Source organism: Triturus cristatus, chromosome 5_1 (assembly GCF_964204655.1).
Source record: "Triturus cristatus chromosome 5_1, aTriCri1.1, whole genome shotgun sequence".
Classification (NCBI taxonomy): Eukaryota; Metazoa; Chordata; class Amphibia; order Caudata; family Salamandridae; genus Triturus; species Triturus cristatus.
The window spans coordinates 959,679,072-959,701,043 of record NC_140587.1 but is presented as its reverse complement, the minus strand read 5'-3'; the positions used below and the strand labels follow the sequence as shown (position 1 = coordinate 959,701,043).

Below are 21,972 nucleotides of genomic sequence, written 5' to 3'. Positions count from 1 at the left end.
ACGCCAATCCAACAGACTGGCCAAAACATCGAAAGGAACCCCCAAGTCACTGATATCATCTGAGGAATTCTCCTCCTTTTTCTCTGACAAAATCACAGCCTTAGGCAATGAGCTCAGATCAGCCAACTACTCTCAACCCCTTCCAGATCTGCCTCCTCTCTCCGATCCGCCTTCTCAGGCCTCTCCTAAAAACCAAGCACACTGGACAGACTTCAAAATCTATGATGAACATGCTATCGCGAAAATCCTATCCACCTTACACCCAAACAACCACTTTAATGACCCACTCCCCTCCAACTGCCTAGCTGCCACCACCCAATCCATCATCCCTAGCTGAACTGCAATAATTTAACGCCTCCCTGCTTCAAGGATCGATATCCGAGTCTCTGAAAGCCGGCCAAGTCCTAACAATCTTTAAAAAAACGGTGCTTGACCCTGCCTCCCCTGACAATTTTAGACCTATTTCTAATATCCCACCCTTAGCCAAAGTTCTGGAGAAGTGTGTGCAACAGCAGCTGAGCCAACACATCACCAACTTCCACCTTCTAGATGACTTCCAGTCCAGTTTCAGGCCTGGGCAGAGCACGGAAAACACCATTCCCCACATCGTGGATGATGCCCTTCAAGCCCTTGACCAAGGCAAAACCTGTCTCCTTATCCTCCTTGATCTATCCTCGGCCTTCGACACGGTCAACCATGAAAAACTACTCGAACGCCTCAAACTCAGGATGGGATTGGATGGCTCTGTTCTGGATTGGTTTAGGTCCTTCCTCCATAACCGATCTCAGAGATTCCTAATTAACGGTAACCTGTCTGCTACTTCTCCGGTCACGGTTGGAGTCCCCCAAGGATCAACCCTGTCACCTACCCTCTTCAACCTTTACCTCGAACCGCTTGCCTAAGTATTTCAAACTTCAAATGTCTCCTACCATATGTACGCTGACGACACCCAGATCTACATCAAAATCTCCTCCCTCGAGGAAATTCTTTCCCTGAATGAAGCCTTGAAACTGACTGTCCAATGGCTCTCCTCCAATCAACTCAAACTGAACGCAAAGAAGACAGAGTTTCTTCTAATTTCCCCACCCAATATAAACCCTGAGACTCAGGTTTAGATTAAGTCCATCACAGCCTTAAACGGCCCTCCAACCATCGTGGACTCGGCCAAATCGCTTGGAATAACCCTGGACTGCAACTTGAGTATGCGGGACCACATCAATTCGATGGCCAAATCAGCCAGATTCCACCTGAGCTACCTAAGAAAACTGAAACCCTTCCTTGATACTCCGACCTAAAAATGGCAGCCCAGTCTCTAGTCATCTCTAGACTTGAATATGGCTGCTGTACCCTCTCGGGACTACCCAAGATCTCCCTGGCACCCTTAAAAGCTTGACTATTAACAGGTTCATGGAAATTCGACCATATTACTCCTCACCTGAAAGCTCTGAATTGGCTTCCTCTACAGGCCAGAAACCAACTCAAGTTGGCATGTATCACGCACAAGGCACTATAGTCAAACTCCCCTGCATATCTTGCCCAGAAACTCATGTTACCTGGAGGAACCAGAAACACATGATCCTCCAGAGACCTCTTGCTCCGACCTGCATGTTTTCGGAAAAAGAAAACTTACAATCGGGCCTTTTCTGGGGCCGCACCGAGAATATGGAACTCACTCCCACCCGCCATCAGAAGAACCCCTTCTCTGGCTCGCTTCAAAAAGGATGCCAAAACCTTCCTAATGGGCAAATTCCTCACCTAATATTTGCCTCCTACTCACCCAGAGACCTTGCCTTACTTCTGGCTAATGCATCCCCCTGGAGTACCTTGACACTATCCACCCCGAACCTCCGGGCATCCCTCCATGTACCCAGGGACCTACATTGTCTTGTGAAATGCAAATGTAAATTTAATTGTTTGTCATTTATCCCTTGTGTACCCAGCCCCCCCTCAAGTATGTTGTGTATTATTGCTGATTTCTGTAAAGCGCTCTGATACTCTAAAGGGTCAAGTTCGCGCTCTATAAAAACTTCAAATAAATAAATGCGAAGTCATAATATTTTAACAATGTGCTCCAGAGGATTCTGAATGGCCAGAAAAATTATACTCCTATTGATGAGAGAGATTACTATGCTGAAATCCTCAACAACTGATTTAGTACACATCATAAAACTGCCCAAACTGTGACAGGATGAAAGAAGCATTTTGTTTATCGGTCATACAGTTACGCCTAGTATAATTCTTAAAGAATAGGGCATATGTGTGCAACATAAATCTGTGCTACTCTTGTATACTTAGCAACAATGGAGAACTGTGTGTTGAGGAAAGTGTCAGAGCAGCCCAGTTATGGGCTGCAGATACACTCAGCGCATCACAAGGAGCTTGGTATCTGCATGTTTGTTCATATTCATTAGTTTGGGATTACATCAATGAAGTTAAGCTGGATATAGCAAGCTCACATCAAATTAACACAGTCCATAAAAAATCAAAGAATGACTTTAAAAGGGCTGTTCCAAGTATTTCTGAAGAACTAGGGAAGCAACTAATTTTACACTGACAAGAGGGCAATAATCATTTTGGATCTTTGGCAATGCTCAACATGAATACAACATCATGGGAATTCACTAATAGAGAGATCGGGATTGATCCCTGTGTAGGGCGCAATGTTCTTGCAGCTAATACACCAACAGACTGGATACAAAGCAGTGTAAAAAGAAAATCAAAAAGCCTTTTCCATCTAGGCACCCATGATCTGGATTAATATCCCCGTATTTGTTGGGACTGCCTCACCCTTGCACCAGGTTCAGGAAATAATTGAAGACATGCCTCTTTAAAGAACACACCATGATGATATAGGACCAGTGCTCTAATCGATTACCCCTCAAATTACTTCTTGATTGTATCCTTGAGTTTGAACCTGTATAATGCTGTGCTGCCTTTGGCTATGTTTGTGCTACACATATACCGCATACTTACATACATACATAAATAAATACATGCATACAGTGAACCATAGCTCTCTTCCTCTGCAAGGAGCACTGGTACCCACCCATTCCCAAGGAGTCTGCCAGTATGAGGTCATTGTCATGATAGGATAGACACTCGTCTGTTGTCTTTATAATACACTAGTGCATTGCTATTGACTCCATAGAATTAATAACCCAGGTATGCCAGGCAAAACTGTAGTACAATTGGATGCCACCCATAAGGAGCTCTGCATCTATGAGGGTATTCTCTGAAAGGGGAGGATTCTGTTCCTGCCTCCACCATGCTACCAGGTCCCTGTGACCCTGGATTCAGAGGTGAGGATTACCGGAATGCCACACATTTTACAGAATGGAAAGTCTGTTTTGGAAAATTAAGGGTGTTCACTGCAGAGTAAAAATGGGTTGTTGAAATCTTTGCTGGGTAATGCTTCAACGTGTCATTCTTAGCACCAGTTTGGTAGCTTTGGTAGTCTATTCTGTGCAGGTTGTCATATTTTGTTGTCCTGCATGAAGCACGGCAAGTCTGTTCCAAATTTAGCACAATGGTGTGACTTCTGAGAGCATGTGTGGTTATAAACATTCATTTATATGTCAGAAAAATGTATAGTTTAAACAGTGAATAGATAAACATGATTATTATTTAGATACACAGAACTGTTTGGGGGGGTTCTTTCATTTGTCCTATCCAGGTTGTTATCCAAACCAAGCTTTTGTGTAGCATAATGCTCCTCACAACTTATTATTTTCTAGCATGGAACACCCACAACAGGGGCAGAAAGATGTGCAAGCAATCTGCACCTGGCTCAATAGATACTCTGACAGTGATCTGGTAAAGAAGAAAGACTGATCCCCTCTTAAAGGACCCATCACACTCTGACATCAGGAACTAAATTCCCACCCTTCACTCCCTCCATCTACCAACTGATTCAGGAAGGCTTATCAGTAGATCATCTCTGCACAAGGTCTATTTTAGAAATGTTTGGCTGAAGTATGCACCCAGGCCAGGCAGGAACCACCCCTCTAGTCAGGGTAAGCTAGAAAAACACCTAAAGATAAACTGTTCTTACCTTCTGGTAGCTTGGCACAGAGCTTATCTAAAGAGGCAATGTGAAAAGTAGTTGTGCAACACACTCACACACACACAATGAATACACCACAAAAAGACTCCACACAGGTATATGAATTATAAACAAATCAAAACCAAAACAACAAAAGTCCAGATTTAGAGGTTGAGATATTGAATTTTAAAGTAATAAAAGCAGTAAAGGGCTTACAAACATTTTCATTTATTCTTTATTGTTTGTTTAATTAAAATCTTACAGTATGATAACAATCACTCGGCTATAAAAGTCCCGTTAAAAAAAAAGAAACCGATAAGTAGTAAAAACATGAATAAATGAAGCAATATTTTTAAGTAGATTACATTTTATAATATCAATTTCATAATACTATTTACATATTTATATACATCATACAGTACATGTAAATTTAATTTTGCTGGTCTAATTTTGTTCCAGTTCTTACTAAAAAACTTCACAAAAGCTGAGTTCAATGTTATATCGTCAGAGTGTAGACACTTTATCAGGGCTTGCCTGCAAGTCCGTGCGTTAAAATTCCTCTTAAGTATAGTTTTTCTTACAGTTTTCACTTCTGGGCATACACACAGCAAGCAAATAATGGTAAAGCGCTTACAAGCAAGTAGCACTAAAAGGTTACTTTAGGTCATGCTGGACCCGGGCAAAGTCAAAGTTCAGGCCAACTATGATGGAGTGCCGGCCGACTAATGGAGCCAAACAGGTCCCGGTGAACAAAAAAGTCCTTTTCTGGTCGCAAACAATGAGATGTGTCGCTGGTGCGTCCTGCAGACGCAGGGTGCTACGATCTTCTCCACGCAGTGAATGTGATGAGTCAGTTCCGAAGACGGGTCCCAGAGATGAGAGGTGTCGAACGATATGCCAGATTCTGCTGCACAGTCAGTAGGGTGCATTGATCTCTTCAAGATTCAGCGGAGGCGATATGCTGGTCGATGCGTCGATCTCTGGAGGCAAAACTCTGCTTCCGAGGCGATGCACCGATTTTACTCCTACAACTGGGTCGATACGCCAATTCTGCCATGTGCAGAGAGGAGATGGGCTGAAATCTGTGTTGCAAGCATCTGGGCCATTTCCAGTAAGCCAGGCACAGGAGCAGGGGTAGAGACTTTAATATCCCTGAGTCTCAAGCAACAGGAGGCAAGCCAGCAAGCCCTTAGAGAGATCACATGGAGTGAAGGCAGAGTACAGCTCTCCTTCAGCAGAGTCAGAGAGCAGCAGGCAACAGGGCAGGAAACGAAAAATCAGGCCTTCCAGATCAGGAGTCCAATTGAACCCTTTAAGCAGCACAGCAGTTCTTCTGGCAGAGTTTCAGTTACAAGTCCAGTAGTGTCTGATGTTAGGGGATCAGAGACCCAGTACTTATACCCAAAACTGTCTTTGATGTGGGGGTGACTCTAAAGCAGCTCTTTGAAGAGCACAAGAGTACCTTTCAACCCAGTCCTGTCTGCCAAGCTACCTGTGGGGGGGGGGGGGGGTAATCATTCATTTGTGTACGGACAAGACACAGCGTATTCAAGTGAAGTGTTAGCCCCCCCCCTTCCATCCTGCCCAGGGCAAGGTCATCAGAGTGCAGATGTACGTAGATGGGTACTCAGACACACCTATCCTTCCAGTGTTGTGGCTGTCTAAAGGGAATGTACAAAATGTAGCTGTCACCCACCCCAGACATGTATTGAAAACCAGCTGTCAGGCACACAGAGCAATACATGCAGAGAAATGTCCACTTTCTAAAAGTGGCATTTCTAAAACAGTAATGTTAAATCTAACATTGATAGTAAAGAGGTGTTGTAATCTACCTATATTTGGGTGTATTATTTTATTGAGTTGGATACACTCCTTACAGTCTTTATATTTGGTTTGACCCGTTCCCCACTTCCCCCTGCCCATTTCCCATAAGGAGTTTACCGTAGAATGTTCATGGATGATCGTTGGCAGTTTGAAGAGTGGATGACTGCAATAAAGAAGGTTCTACTCTTTCCTAGTCATTGAGTTGTTGTTTTTGATGATAATTGCAATAAGAGGATTTATCATTAGCATTCCAAAGAAATGAAACCTGATACAGCTACCCCTTTCTAATCAGGAATGACATCTTTAGAGTGTTTTAAGGAATTTCCAAAGCTAGTCTATGAGAGGAGTAGGCCTCACAGTATTGAAAATTTAATTTAGATGTTTGTCGCTACCAGGACATGTAAAACTAAAATGTACATGTCCTACCTTTTAGATACACAGCACCCTGTTCATATGGTTACCTAGGATCTACCTTAGGCGTGACGTATGTATAATAAAAGAGGAGTTTAAGGTTTGGGAAGTCGTTTTAAATGTCAAGTCAAAGTGGCAGTAAACTGCAAAAACAGGCCCTGCAATGGCAGACCTGGGACAGGTTTGAAAGGCTATTTGTGTGGGTGGCACAATCAGTGCTGCAGACCCACTGGTAGCATTTAATTCACAGGGCCTGGGTATATGGTATACCACTTTATAATCCCTTACAAGTAAAGGAACTATACCAAACAGTTGTAAACCAATTACACCATGTTTTGAGAAGAGAACCCATGCACTTTAGCACCGGTTAGGTTAGCAGTGATAAAGTGCTCACAGCCTACAGCCAACAAAAACAAGGTAAAAAAAGAGGAGGAGGAAAGCAAATTTTTGGGGGTGACCCTTCAGAGAGGGCCATTTTTCAACAGTTTATTTTCATATTCAAGGAGACCTGCCTTCTCGGTCCCCCCCTTCAGTGTCTAGTTCTCCTCAATCCAGCTTGGGGGATGTCAACAATACACTTCCGATGTCTGGGAAAACAACCTCACCACCATGTTGTGCAAGAACATGACAGGGGTTTTCAAATGGAACACACAGTCAAATATTACTCTGGGTAACTCATACGCACAATGTGAGTACTACGCAGGCCATATACAAAAAATACATATAACAAACACTAGCAATAGGTACTGTTCGTGTTTGCAGATCCTCTGCTGTAGTAATTACCTAGATTGGGATTTGGTGACATGGAGTATAAATCTCAGTGCAGGTTGGCCAGTGTCAAATACTCATTTTCAGTGAGTGAAACAACCTTTTACTCCAGTGATGATAGAATAGCAAGGAAAGATCATTAGATGTTGTGTTATGTTATGTTGATTTGTATAGTGCACTAATCACCCATGAGGGTATCCATGCAATTGGGCAGGGGTGTTGTCCCCTCGGTGTTTAATTGAAGAGCCCGGTCTTCAGCTTCTTGCAGAACTAAAAAAAAGAGCAGGAGGCTCTGATGCATTGAGGGAGGCCATTCCAAGTTTTATGTGCAATGTAGAAGTAAGAGCGACCTCTTGCTCTGCTTTTGCAGATGCGAGGAGTAGGTGTGAGTGAGAGTGAGGCACAGCATAGGTGTATGTGACTGTTAAGTATTCTGGTTCTATGTTGCGTCTGGCTTTGTATGTGTGTGTGAGATGTTTGAATTGGCTGTACTTGTGAATGGGGAGCCAGTGAAGCTTCTTGAGGTGCAGTATGATGTGGGTGTAGCATGGGAGTTTAAGTATGAGTCTTGCAGTGGCGTTCTGGAGTCTGTGTAGGAGTTGTTTGGAGATTCCAGTATAGAGAGTGTTGCTGTAGTCTAGCCTGCTGGTGAAGACTGCTTGTGTGATGGTCTGTATGGTGTTCTGTGGCAACCAATTTAAGATCTTTTGCTGCATGCGTAGGATGTGAAAGCAGGAGGTGCTAACTGCATTGACTTGTGCCATCATGTTAAGCTTGTCATCTAGGATGAACCCTAGATATCTTGTGTGGTCTGTGGGACTTGGTCCTGGGTCCATTGGCCACCAGATGAAGTCCAATGGGGAGGTCTTGTTGTCGAATGCCAGTACTTCCATTTTGTCAGAGTTGAGCGTCAGGTAGTTGGTTCTCATCCAGTCTGCTACCATGGTCATGCAGTTTTAACAACTTGGTTCTGGTGTTGATTTTCTTGTCCATCAGAGAGAGGATGAGTTTGTTTCATGGGCGTGGGAGATGATGGCGATGTCTTGTGTTTGGATGATGTTGCTGAGCAATGTCATGTATATGTTGAAGAGGGTGGGGCTGAGGGACGATCCCTGTGGGACTTCGCATATAAGGTTCTTGGTCTCTGATGTGTAAAGTGGCAATCTAACTCTTTGGGTTCTTCCTGTGAGGAAGAAGCAGATCCATTTCAGTGCTAATCCTTGTATGCCAATCTCATGGAGTCTTCTTATGAAGGATTTGTGGGAGACAGTGTCGAAGGCCGCAGAGACGTGAAGCAGTTTAGTGGCCGCTGTTTCTCTTCAGTCTAGGATGGTTTGAATGTTGTCGATGACTGTGATGAGTGCTCTTTCAGTGCTGTGGTTCTTTCAAAATCCTGATTCCGTGTTGTGTAGAAGCTGGTGGAGCTCAGGGTGGTTTGTGAACCGCTTGTTGATGGTGTTCTCAATCACTTTGGCTGGATAAGACAGCAGAGAGATGGGATGGAAGTTGCTCAGTTGAGTCCATTAGGGCCCCTGAGTGAATGGTCTGCATGATTGCTACTGTTTTGTTTCTGGTGAGGGTTCATTCTGTCAGGTTGCCATCTTGACTGGTGTTGGGTTGGTTTGGGTTGAGTTCTCTGGAGTTGGGTTGGTATGCAAAGTTGCTATAGGCATTTCCAATTTTTGCTGTGTAGGAAGTTGGATAGGTTGGCACAGAGATCTTGGGCGGAAGTGATTCTATTGATAGCAGCAGAGGGAGAAGTGAAGTCCTTGACGATTGAGAAAATCTCCTTGCAGCTGTCTGAGCTTCCGTTGATGCGGTCCACTAGTACTTTTTTTTTTTATTGGTTTGTCATATTTTCTGGTGAAAGCATCTGAGTGTAGCATTGTAGGTGGTTTTGTTGGCGGTGTTGTGGCTGGCTATCCATTTCCTTTCTAGTTGTTTACAGTGTTGTATGGTGTCTTGAAGGTCTTCTGTGTATCAGCTGGCCTGCTTGTTTGATCTACTTTGCTTGTTGGGTGCGCGGGAGACTTCTCCTTAAAGAAGGAGTCTGCTCCACCTCCCCATGTGCAGTATACTGAGCCTTCACTGATTATCTCGTAAAGAGAAAAACAGATAAGCTCAGGAAAGACATCCGCGCATTCACACAAGAACGCGCATACCCCTACCTAACCACGAACTTCTATAACTCCTCAGAAGGCCCTACCCCTGGCAGCGACACCCCCAGATGGGGCAATAGAAGAGTCATCACCTTCTCAGACACCACTGACTCAGAGGGTGAGAGCCCTAGTAACTACGACCCCAATTACCAGCATAGACAAGATACATTTGAAAGATCAACCATGCCCAATCGTTTTTTAGGCAGCCGCAGGGGAAATTTCCGCCCCAGGGCGCGAAATTCACATCAAAGGAATTACCGTCAGGATCAAACCCAGCAACAAATGTACATCCAGACACGTCAACAACAGTACTGGAAAACATAAGGAGTATCCCGGTCTTTAATCTGTCCACCACCAATGTGGGCCCTGAAGCGCTGACCTTGCTATCAAGGGGCTTGTCTTTTGTCCCCACCAACAACTTTAGTAAATTCGAACTCTTGAAGGATCTCTATCTTTTCTTCCGCAAGATTAGGCTAAAGAAGTATTTTCTGAAGAGACCTTCCCTTGAAATGGACGGAAATTTGTCTGGTCTTAAGCCTCCATCTAGCTTCACCCCCTCGTTGGAAACAGTTGGCCCGGAGGTCAGTATCTTCGAGAAGGTCGTAACCAAAAAGATCTGCAGAATCATCAAATACATACCCAAACCCCCTAGCAACCTTTCTACTGTGGAAAACAACACCTTGCTAGCCCTTAAATCCAACCAAAATTTGACCATCAAACCCTGTGACAAGGGTGGCGGTATTGTGATATTTGACACGCCCACATACATTAACAAAATGAACACCTTGCTGGCTGCTGATAGACACTATAAGCAAATCGGTAAAAACCCTGAACCCACCTTGAAAAGACGTATTCTCACCTTGGTGGAGGAAGCCGTTGACAAAGGGTATATTTGTCCCAAGGAAGCGGAGTTTTTAACACCGAGCTATACCCGCATGCCTATCATTTATGGGGTTCCCAAAACCCACAAAAACACTCTGGACCCCCCTCTGAGACCCATTGTCTCGACTATCGGATCAGCCACAGAACCCCTCTCTAAATATATTGACCGGTTCCTCCAACCTTTGGTCTACAAACTGGAGTCCTTCGTGAAAGATACCGGCCATTTCATCTCTAGAATTGAGGGGACCCCTTTTTTTGCCAATAGGGAAATGTTGGTCGCCCTGGACCTCGAATCCCTATATACTAACATCCCCCAGGAGAGTGCCCTCCTGGTCATTCAAGAGATTCTGGCGTCTAAACCTGAGATCACCAACGCACCCTTCATCATCGAATGTCTCAAAATAGTACTGTATGAAAACTATTTTGAATTCAACCATTGCTTCTTCCAACAGATACAAGGAGTTAGCATGGGGGCCTCTTGTGCCCCTAGCATTGCTTGCCTCTATATGGGACAGTTTGAGAACAGGAACATCCATAACGAGATGGCCCCCTTTTATGAGAATGTACGTTCATGGGTTAGATTCATTGACGATATCTTTTTCATTTGGGAGGGTGACCAAATATCTTTGGATGTTTTCCTATTAAGGATCAATGCGGCCGATATCAACCTCAAGTTCACGGCCCATTCCAGCAACTTCCAACTAGAGTTTCTTGATGTTTGGATTAGACATAACCAGAACCAACTCTACGTATCCCTTTTTACTAAACCTACTGCTAGGAACACCTTGCTACAGTACGGCAGCTTTCATCCCCGCTGTCAAAGGGATAGTATCCCATTCAGCCAGTTTCTCCGAATCCGAAGAAATTGTTCCAACATCAAGGATTTCCTTGAACAAGCCGATGTACTAAAAAGAAAACTTATACATCGAGGCTATCCTCAGAAACTCATAAAGGACTCCCTCAAAAGGGCGAGATATTTCAACCGAGACTCCATGTTTCTCCCCAAGGAAACGCAAACCGCTGACAAACTAGTCTGTGTGACTAAACACTCCAACATTGATCACAAAGTGAGACAGACTATAAACTCATGTTGGCATCTACTGAACACGGTTAATGAAGATCAAATCCTTCCAAAGCCTATCTTTGCGTTCAAAAGGAATAAAAACCTTAAGAACCATTTGGTCAAGGGCAAACTACAGGAACCCCGTCCTCTCCATCAAAAAGCCATCATCGGCGCTGGACCTATTTTAGGCAACCACCGATGTGGCAACTGTCAGGCCTGTCCCAATGCCCTCACCGGAGACACCATTGACCTCCCGGAACGTCAGATTTCATTATCCATAATGACAAACTGTCGAACTTCCAACATTGTGTATGTGATCCTGTGCCCATGCCGCCTAGTCTATGTTGGAGAAACTGGACGGGAGTGTAGGACCAGGATTGGGGAACATAAGTCTAATATCAGGACCAAGAAAACATCTGCCCCCCTGGTCACACACTGGCTCGAAAATAACCACACTGAACAGGATCTGAAGTGGTCCATACTGGAGAGAACTGTGACATTTCCCGGAAAAGATCCCGAGCAGATTCGCAAGAACAGAGAGGTTTTCTGGATTTACCTGCTTAATGCAGTGAATAAGGGCTTAAACGAACACTGCCCATGGGAGAATGCCATTATTTAACCCCATGGGCTAACGTCCGCTTCTGCTCGCATTCTTGAATATCTCAAGAACATCCCCCCCCTTTCCCCCTCTCCTGTTGTTCTCCCTCATTGTTATCTCTATCTTCTCCTATCACTGAGCTACTTCTGTCATTCGTATTTTCCTACTCCTCATTATGCACCCCTTATCCTCCCTAGTTTCCCATCTCTTTTTAGTTTTCCTTTTGTGAGTTTTTACCGTTTTTTTGTTCAACCTTGTTTTATATCCAACCCCCCCCCCCTTTTTTTCCTTACGTAGACAGCGATTAGCTTGACACCTTGTTGCTGCTATCGTCCTGACCCACTTGCCCAACATGGCCGCCATGTTATCCTTTTTTCGTTTTCCTAACCAGTCCTCTTTTGTTATTTTCTGTGTACCCTTGCGTCTCTGAGCTCTGGCCTCTCATTGGCCAGCTCTCATCCGGCTCCGGCATAAGACGCGCCCGTTCTTCCGCCGATCCTCCATCCATGGAAGCACGTCATCTGCCGCGAAGTAGCGAGTTATTCGCTCCGTGTACACGCTGTCCAAGCTGGTAAGTGGCCTTGAACCTCCCCGTCTTTTATCTTATGCCTCACCCCCATCCCTGCCTAATATACGGACGTTTGTGCTGATAACTATCCCTCCCTCCTTACCCTCCCCCCACCTTTTTTGCCTTCCTAGATTCTGCTTTGACCGTCTCGTTGACCCGTACGCATTGACGCTGTGCACCTCGTACCTCCGGCTGGGAGGAATTTGTTTCCCCTTCGTCTTCTTTGAGGACAATAAACCCCCGTTTGTTCGGATTTCCCGGCGACGATACCTCTCCACGCCTGCATCTGTATTTGCATTTGGAGACCGTTGCTTAGTCCGATTACGGGTGGGTGGTCTTGTTACATCTTAAATGCATCTTTGGCCATCCTAGCCGGATCCTAATGATTGGTGGGACCTAACTTTCTATTTTTGCCTTTGTTCCCGCCATTTCTTAGAAGCATCAATATCCCAGGCGCTTTCTAATTACTGGAACCCTGTTCATCTTTTGAGAACCTCTACTGCTGCTGAAAGCCATTTTTTGAGAGGTATCCCTTGGCCTTTTTATTTTATTTTATCTTATCTTATTTTGTTGAGCACTCTCTTATGCCTTCCCACGTAATGTGGTCCTTAATTATTTTCGTTTCCCCTATGTGGGCTGTAAGGTTGCTAGGCTGAGTTATATGTTTGTCCCTTTCAGCTCTTAATGGTTCACCCTTTGATGCGCATCCGGCGCTTTGTATCGCGCACTTTTCTCAACTGTTTTGTCTCTGGTGAGGACCTTTTCCTATATTTCTTTATCTTTTATGCCTGGATATATGTTCATGAACATATATGATTGTATTACCTTAATACGCATTTATATCTTTTATTGTTTCTTGATCTGCTTCACTTCCCTGTCCTTGCACAATATTCCTAATTTTAATTTTTATCTTGCTTAATGTTATATCCCCTTCTCCTGACCGATGGCAAACCTATGTGACAATTGAGCCGATCAATGCAGGCCCCCTTTGCGGATTTCCACATGACTATTAAATGCAACATAAAGCCTAGTGATACTCCGCATATGAAATGCCTATTCTGTAACTATCACCCCATGCGTATATTTTGTGGGCAACTGAATGTGTATTTATATTTGTATGTACTTATACAGCTTTTTATTCCCAGGTGTGCTCGTCCCACCTCACATGCCCTTCCTCGCCCTGATGAAGGTGTAGCCCCCATCTGGTCGTGACACCGAAACGCGCGTTGGCGTTTGTAAGCCCATTGGGCTCTCGAGATCGTATTTACCGGTGTTCTTTAGCCTATTGGGCTGCTGAAATTCCCTCTAGGGAATTTGAATTACAGAATTTCCCTTCAATTACTCATTGTTTTTATTTTATGTGTACTGATATGACTCGAGGTTTGATGTTGCTGTTGAATGTGTAGTAGTATGACTGTGTTGTTTTGAGGGAGTGTGTGGGATGAATATCTGTTTTATATGTGAAACTTGCTAGGTTCCTCACTTTCAACTTTGTCGGGTGTAATTTATCAATACGTCTAAAGTAAAAAAAATTGTGTGTGTATATCCATGTATAACTTCAAGTAAATCAATTCAAAAAAACAAAAAAAATAAAAAATGATTCAATAAACTCTGTGACACACTTTTTCTGAGTTGCCCCTTGTCCTGGTTTGCCTTTTGGTCTTGAGCATCTATCCTTTTGGACCCTGCTCTGGGCCTTGTTTTATCATATAGTGGTTGGCAGGTTACTTTCCTTCGTATAGGTTCCTTGTTAGTTCCCCTGTTGTACCTGCCTTATCCTATTTCAGGGGTCCCCCTTCTTATTAGAGGTATACTGAGCCTGTACCATGCTTGTAATACTCCCCCTTGAGTTAAAATGGCTGCCTTAGGCTTGGCGTACAATAGGCATGGGCTCCTAATGTTTAAATGACCTGCACAGTTGCACTTGCAGACTTAAGAAATCTTCCCTTTACACAACTTAATGTTGTTTATTTCCACATCGTCCCACCCACAGACTGCATGATATCTAAATATACTCCTAATAAACCCCCTGCTTGAAAAGTTGACCTTGTCTTACAATGCTCCATTGATTCCTCTATTTTAAATTCTACAGAGTTACTCTCTCTTTACATGCCATACTGTGCATGCTAATTGTTTCTTAATGTGGTGTTCTCTCAGTTACATGCCTGGCTGCCTTAACCTCTGGTGTTGTATTTCTGCAAATGGCTCACACTTTATTTCATTCATCACAAGTTCTCTCTCTTTAAAACCTATCCCTTCAATCTAAAAATACCTAACCTTCCCAAGTTTACCATTTGCACGAACAAACGCACATAGGTCCCACTAACGATCACACATAACTCCTACTAATTTAATCTACCACAAAGAATTGGGAGTATATACATGTAATAATTTCCTGAGAGTAAATGACTGATCCTAATTAGCAACAGTAACAACTAACCTCTAGACCTTGGGTTGCAGAGTAGCATGCTACTCATCAAAAAGTGTTTCAACACTTCATCTGGAGTAGTAAGAGCTGTATAAATGCAATTGCAACTAAGCATCAATATATGCATTTACTAATTATAGAAATATTATAAAGAATCAGAGACAAATGCTTTCATTTTGAAAGTGTGATAGAAGCATCAAGATGTACTTGTACATTGAAAATACATGAAAGATCTCTTAATGGTGTCATGGGTGAATAGGCATGATGTAAATTTTGAGAGTAAGCTATTGCAAGCATTTGTTAAGTGTGAATAGATGAGGTAGAGAGCTAAAACAGACAAGCACTGACAAGATTTGTTTTGCTAGACTTGATCCTTACGGTTTAATATCTGGTGTTAGAAGATCCATCTGTAAATCGGGTTTTCACGATCAATCAAAGGACTGTAGAAATAAATTGCACCAGGAATTTTACCAGGAAAGTAACTTACCAGTTATCAAACAAAACTGCTCTTTGTGAAAATAAATAAATGCAAATATAACTATGTTCTAAGAGCAGCTGTTAGATATTCAGACAGCATGACAGCCTCTTAATATGCAAGAAAAACAAAACATACGTGTTCAAATTTTACAAAAGAGGATACAACTAAAATGAATGTGATCTTAAAATAAATTACATTGCTAGCTCATAATTGAATTTCTTTTCACACCTTCAGATTTAAAAACCTACCTGGCCAGAAACCATGAGCTGGAGATGACGGCTCAATTGAGAAATTATCAGATCGACGACTACATCCAAATATTGTTGACTTCTGGCACAATATGCTTTTTTCTGTACTCTTTGTGCATTATATAACTGCATGATGTTCGCAGCCAATACGGAAGCAATTGTAAGAAGATAATCACCGTCAAATATGCAACGGAAGTAATTTGAATTAAAATTGTTCCATGAGGTTTTGTTTCCGATGCTGCTAATTACTTTGTTTCTAATTGCTTCACTCATTTGAACAATAACTTCTAATGAATTACTTAGGCTTTCAGAATGTATGCTGGGGCTGTGAAATCGAAGGCAAATCTGAGAGTCTATATGTTTGAGAATGAGATTTAACAGCATAGCAAGATATGACTTTAATAAAGTCTGGTTGTGTTTTTTGACTTTGCTTATGTTATTTGAAAAATTCTTGCATACCGACAGAAGTATTTATTGTTGTTTGAGAGATTTGTGCCACTTCTTCAAAAATATCGCATTCCAAATCAAGTTTGGACATTTCTTGAAGAAAAAAAATAGGTTAAGTCAGCAAACAACTGGTAGCCCTCAGTTATGTTTACATAAAACTCTCTGTGAGATCCATATTCTTGAAACATACAATGGTAAACAGAGTCGGCTATATTTTCAATGACATTGTCCCCTATTATTGGGAATGCAATTTCATCAGTAATTTTTACAATAATTACTTGTTGCCTTTTAAGGTATAACTCTATAGAAAACAATAATTTTGCCATCATCTACCGACATTTGTCTTCTTTTATGTTGTTATTCCTGATATAAGTAGGGAAATCAGACATTGTTAGTATCCTAATTAAAAGATTGCAAATAATATTTTGCAGGAGAGATGCAGAGTAAACCTTATAAGATTAATCAGTTCCACACAGGAGGGCACTTTTCAATTCTTCTTCACAAAACTCTTGGGAAAGGGAAATGTCCTCAGAGCAAGATGATGACTCCAAAGAAACAACTGGCCCTGGACGTTCATAAATCAATTCTAATATAATTGAATTGGCAAGGTTATGAACAATAATTGAATTCTCTGTTTCTAATTCATTTTGTAATGCATGTGGAAACTCCACTTCTTTGTAACTTTTGTTGTACACTGATTGCACCACATTTTGGACTTCTGCTCTTGAAAATACAAACTGTTCAAATGTTTTATCTATTGAATCCCAATATTCTTCTTTTAATTCCCTGGGCAGTTGGTCTACCAGCAGTACTGCATTTATTTCCATCTTCAACACCTTTTCACCTGTATTTTGGGAACTGCTAGGTCTTGATGGAAAGATAATATTCAGAAGTTGAATAACAATAACATCTAGTTTGGTTCCACTGACTTTTTCATAATCAAGAAAAGTGGTTTGGCCCTAGATTCATTATCACACTTTGGGTCATTTGCATCACTTTCAAAAGTCCCTTGACTGTTATCATCCTTCTTCATTGATTCAACCTCTGCTATTGGTGGAGGAACAGGTGTGTTTGTCTTTAGTGTTGTTGAAGGAAAGCAGTTCACGGTTGTTACATTGCTCTCTTCTGAATGACACTCTAACAACTGTAAGGGGCCCCACGCACAGGCTAATGCTTGTATTTTTGACATGATTTACTTGAGCCAGCTTCTTTGAAACATAGAGGTAATGTAGATGGAAGTGAAACATCTCTGTATAAACCTGTCGTTAGTGTTTCAATGGCAATGCCAACAATTTCTCCAGGGAGCCATTTCAAGTCTAATTTATTCTGCTGGTCTTTTAGGATGTCAACTGCTTTCTCTGACAGAAGCTTCATCACAGAAAGGTGTTGCCTTTTAAGGTATAACTCTATAGAAAAAAATAATTTTGCCATCATCTCCCGGCATTTGTCTTCCTTTAGGTTATTATTTCCTGATGTAAGTAGGGACATCAGACATTGTTAGTATCCTAATTAAAAGATTGCAAAGAATATTTTCCAGGAGAGATGCTGAGTAAACCCTATAAGATGAATCAGTTCCACACAGGGGGGCACTTTTCAATTATTTTTCACAAAACTCTTCGGAAAAGGAAATATCCTCAGAGCAAGACAATGACTCCGAAGAAACAACTGACCCTGGACGTTCATTAATCAATTCTAATATAATTGAATTGGCAAGGTTATGAACAATAAGTGAATTCTCTGTCTTTAATTCATTTTGTAATGCATGTGGGAACTCCCCTTCTTTGTAATTTCCATTGTACACTGATTGCACCACATTTTGAACTTTTGCTCTTGAATATACAAACTGCTCAAATGTTTTATCTATTGAATCCCAATATTCTTTTAATTCCCTGAGTAGTTGGTCCACCAGCAGGACTGCATTTCTTTCCATCTTCATCACATTTTCACCTGTATTTTGGTAATTGCTTGGTCTTGAAGGAAAGATAATATTCACAAGTTGAATAACAATATCACCTAGTTTGGTTCCACTGACTTTTTCATAATCAAGAAAAGTGGTTTGGCCCTGATCCATTGAGTTCTCACTAGATTCATTAAAACTTTAGGTCATTTGCATCACCTTCAAAAGTCCCTTGACTGTTATCATTCTCCTTCGTTGATTCAACCTCTGCTGTTGGAGGAAAGGTGTGTTTGTCTTTAGTGTTGCTGAAGGAAAGCAGTTCACGGTTGTTACATTGCACTCTTCTGAATGACACTCTTTAACAAATGAAAGGGGCCCCACGCACAGCTACTGCTTGTATTTTGACATGATTTACTTGAGCCAGCTTCTTTGAAACATAGGGGTAATGTAGATGGAAGCGAAACATCTCTGCATAAACCTGTCATTTGTGTTTAAATGGCAATACCAACAATTTCTCCAGAGAGCCATTTCAAGTCTAATTTATTCTGCTGGTCTTTTAGGATGTCAACTGCTTTCTCTGACAGAAGCTTCATCACAGAGAGATGAATGTCATGAATTTATTTTTATTCATGGACAGTAATAGTGAACCAGGAGTTATATTATTCATATTAATTGACAGGGGTCCTGAAGTGTTGTTATAAAAATCTCCTTTCATTTGATGTTCCTTATTTTTCTTATTTGTGCACGTTTTGGATTTTTCATTATTCATATGATTGCTAGCATCGTGAAACACACATTTTACAGCATCTTCAAATATTGACCCTAAAAAAGGAGTTGGGAATCTCAAAGTTCTTTTCAAAAATGTTTTCTTTATCTTTATACTTGTCAAATATATATTATTTTGTTTACCTCAACAAGTGCCAGTTTTATAACTGCCTCTGGCAAAAGGTTTTGTTTCATTTGATCCCACATGACTATATCATTTCCAGTGCCATAAACCTCTCTCTGCAAAGGAATACCAGAATAGCATTTATTTTTCTGCTTGATCTGATTTGATTTTTCTTTTTCTGCATGGTTGCTTCTGTCTTGTAGTACCATCTGTGTTGCCTTTGCCATGTCTTCGCCATGTCTACAAGTGGTTTTGATTTCAATGTGCCTTCTGTATTTCTTTAATTGGAGGAATTAGGAGCTGTACACCATTGTGATGCAGATTGCTCGGATAAAGTAGAAACTGAATTACTAGCAGGCGTAGGAGGAGTACGTTTTGTCTCTTTTACATACTGAAACACATCATTCAATGACTTGATAAGGCTCTCAGAAATTTCTTCACCAACAGAAGACACATTTGATTCAACCTTCATTGTTGATAAACATCTTTCTAAAAGTTTTGTTGTTAATTTTGCAGAAACTGTATCTGAAAGATATTTGGAGGTTCTAGCTTTTCCCAGCTTATTTCCTAAAGCATTGCATGGTAGAGTTTCTGCTTGTTCATGTATGAACTGAGATTAATTGGGGTGACAGGTGTTGGGCAATTGTTTGGATCGAATTGAATACATTGCATCACCTTGTGATTCTTCAGCACATTCTGAAATAATGTGAAATGTTTGTTCAAACAAATCATTTTCAATGTTTTCATTTAAAACATCCATGTCATTTGCTGGTGAATGATAAGAAATTGTACATTTGTTATTGCCGAAAAAGGGTTCTTCTGCAGCCAAAATAGCATTTGTTGACTGGCTTGAATCGAAGTCTCTGGCAGGTTTGGTGCTTCCGTTGTTCATAGAATATTGCTTTGTTGCTAATTTCAGCTCAACAAGATGTTCAGAATTGATTAGAGACCATGAATTTAAGGAGTTTGCCTTCATTTTTTCTTGTAACAATCATGTGTAAGCCTAACAAATGATTTTCCTCTGGGAGATCTGATGGTCTCTTCTTAGACACATACAAAATCCCATTTGATATGGTAGCTAATGGCTTGTGGTGTGCAAAGTTCACCAATGCGCTTGACCTAAATTACTGTCAAAGTTAGCCATGGCAGTGTTCTCTCTTGTGCTATGCTCTGCCCTTACACCCTGAGCTTGAAGTCCAAAAGATTTGTCTATAGAATCTGTTGCTCTGCTGTCTCCAAATTCAGATGGAATTGCATTGCTATTATTGTCACTGACAATGGTCAGCCCACTTTTGCTCTTTTTCATGTGATCAAATTCTACCACTTATTTTTTTTTAGAATCATTTTATACATTGTTTTGTTGGGGAAAAGCAAGAATTTGTTCAGGTGTTGATTTCTCCCCTGCACTTCTATTTAAAGCATTTGATTTGCATCCAGGTCTCAAATCTGTACCTGCTTCATAAGGCATCTGCATAATTGCTTTTACTACTCTCTCATTTATATTCCCCATTCCATTGATGGTGTTAGCATGGGAGACACCTTCTCTATTAGAATTCACAATGTTATCAGCAGGTACTTTTCTATCATCAAATGCCTTGTTATTTGTAACTTGAGGTTAATCTTTTTTGCTTTCAAAAAGGTTGTTCATTCTTCCTCTAATGCACTCGTTTTTGACAGTACAAGCATTCATAATGTTGTTTGCTGAGGGGAAAATGTGTTCTTGTAGTACTTTAACTGGGCCAAATTGTCATAGGTGTGTGACTGCATTTTATTGTTTGCATTTATGGCACAAAAGCTTAGCTGATCTGTGACTAAAGGAGAATTCCCCAGGTCATCTATCTTTTTATGTGATGGGTGTAACTCAGTGGCTGCCGTCATGTTAGCCATTGCGGAACTCAATGATCCAAGGTAAGAATGACATCTTGGTAAAAGATTGAAGAGGTCCATTGGTTTGAATTCTTTATTAGAACAGAAACCTCCTTTATTTTCATAATGCAAACATTCTATGAGGTAACTAATTATTTCAAATGCAGCATCTGCTCCTGGAACATCTACAACATCCTCTTTTTGGAGCTCCTTCTCAGTGACATTCAAGATGGCATTTAATGCAGATTTTGAATACAGCTCCGGAACGGATGTGCAAACATGAAAACGTTCCACAATTTTCCTAAATTATTTTCTACAAAACAAAAAATAGGGAAAACTAGCAATGGGTTAGTGAAGTTTATTTTAGATAGAATTTTCTATTTTACTGCTGGCATGGTACCAAATTGGTTTTGGCCAAATGATAATAGGTCTCCTGTGCACAATACTTCAGCTCTTCTGTTACAGCTAGCAGATGATTCACATTTGTGCACGGTGCTTGACCTTGGTGCTGCCATTAGTTCTAGTCTAGAGGAAACAGACAGCTTGAATTTACCACGAACCAGTTAAATAAGCTCATCTGCTGCTGAAATTGAACGCACATTTGTGTTCTGGAAAGGATGGCCTGTCATTGTGGTGGAAGTTCTTGTCTTGTCATTTAGGTTCACTTTCTTGGAATCGGGGCTGACCACTGAACATAACTGAAAATAATTTTCATAAAAGTCAAAAATACTGGAAATTTGTGAGGAGCATGTTTCACTGTGATGTCTTTTACTATCACTGCAATGACTTCCTACAGAAGACTCCTTCTCTTGTATTTCTGGTATCATGATAGAGTGTACTTTTTGAAGTATATTGTTAACAGTTATTTCTGCTATGTGTCCAATTTCTGATTTTGATTCATATTTTAGTGTTTGAATGCATGCCATAACGTTAAGCTCAGAACTGGGAGCATGAGGGAAATGGTGCTTGTAACCTGCAACAAATAGGGCATTGAACAAAGCAAACGTCCCAAATCTGTAATTATTCTCTGAATACGTTTAAATAAAACATCTTCTATTATTCAAGTGAATGGCGGCTATAGTATTCATTACCAAATTCATTAGCTATACCTAGCAGTTTGCATATTGCTGGCCCTTTTTTAGGTGAGAATATAATTTCTGCAGCACTGTTGGGTCTGGTTGGGAGCTGGACGTTCAAATTAGATTTTCTGTTCTTATGGCAAGATTTCTGTGGGAAACATCATCATGGTCTTGCGGGCTTACAGAATCAGCATTTTGAATTGACTTTGCTGTGAAGTTGGTACTCCGCTTTGAGATATCACTTCTGAATATCAGCAGCTGTGGATTGCATAATGCATCATCCTTTTTTATTATCTGTTTTTCATTCATTGCAGCTGCTGGATAT

The 21,972-nt window shown here is 41.3% G+C and overlaps 1 pseudogene; it reads right to left on the bottom strand.

Moving 5' to 3' along the window:
• Positions 1–13,476: 13,476 nt before the first annotated feature.
• LOC146832727 (uncharacterized) lies at positions 13,477–21,625 on the bottom strand (annotated as a pseudogene).
• Positions 21,626–21,972: the final 347 nt, after the last annotated feature.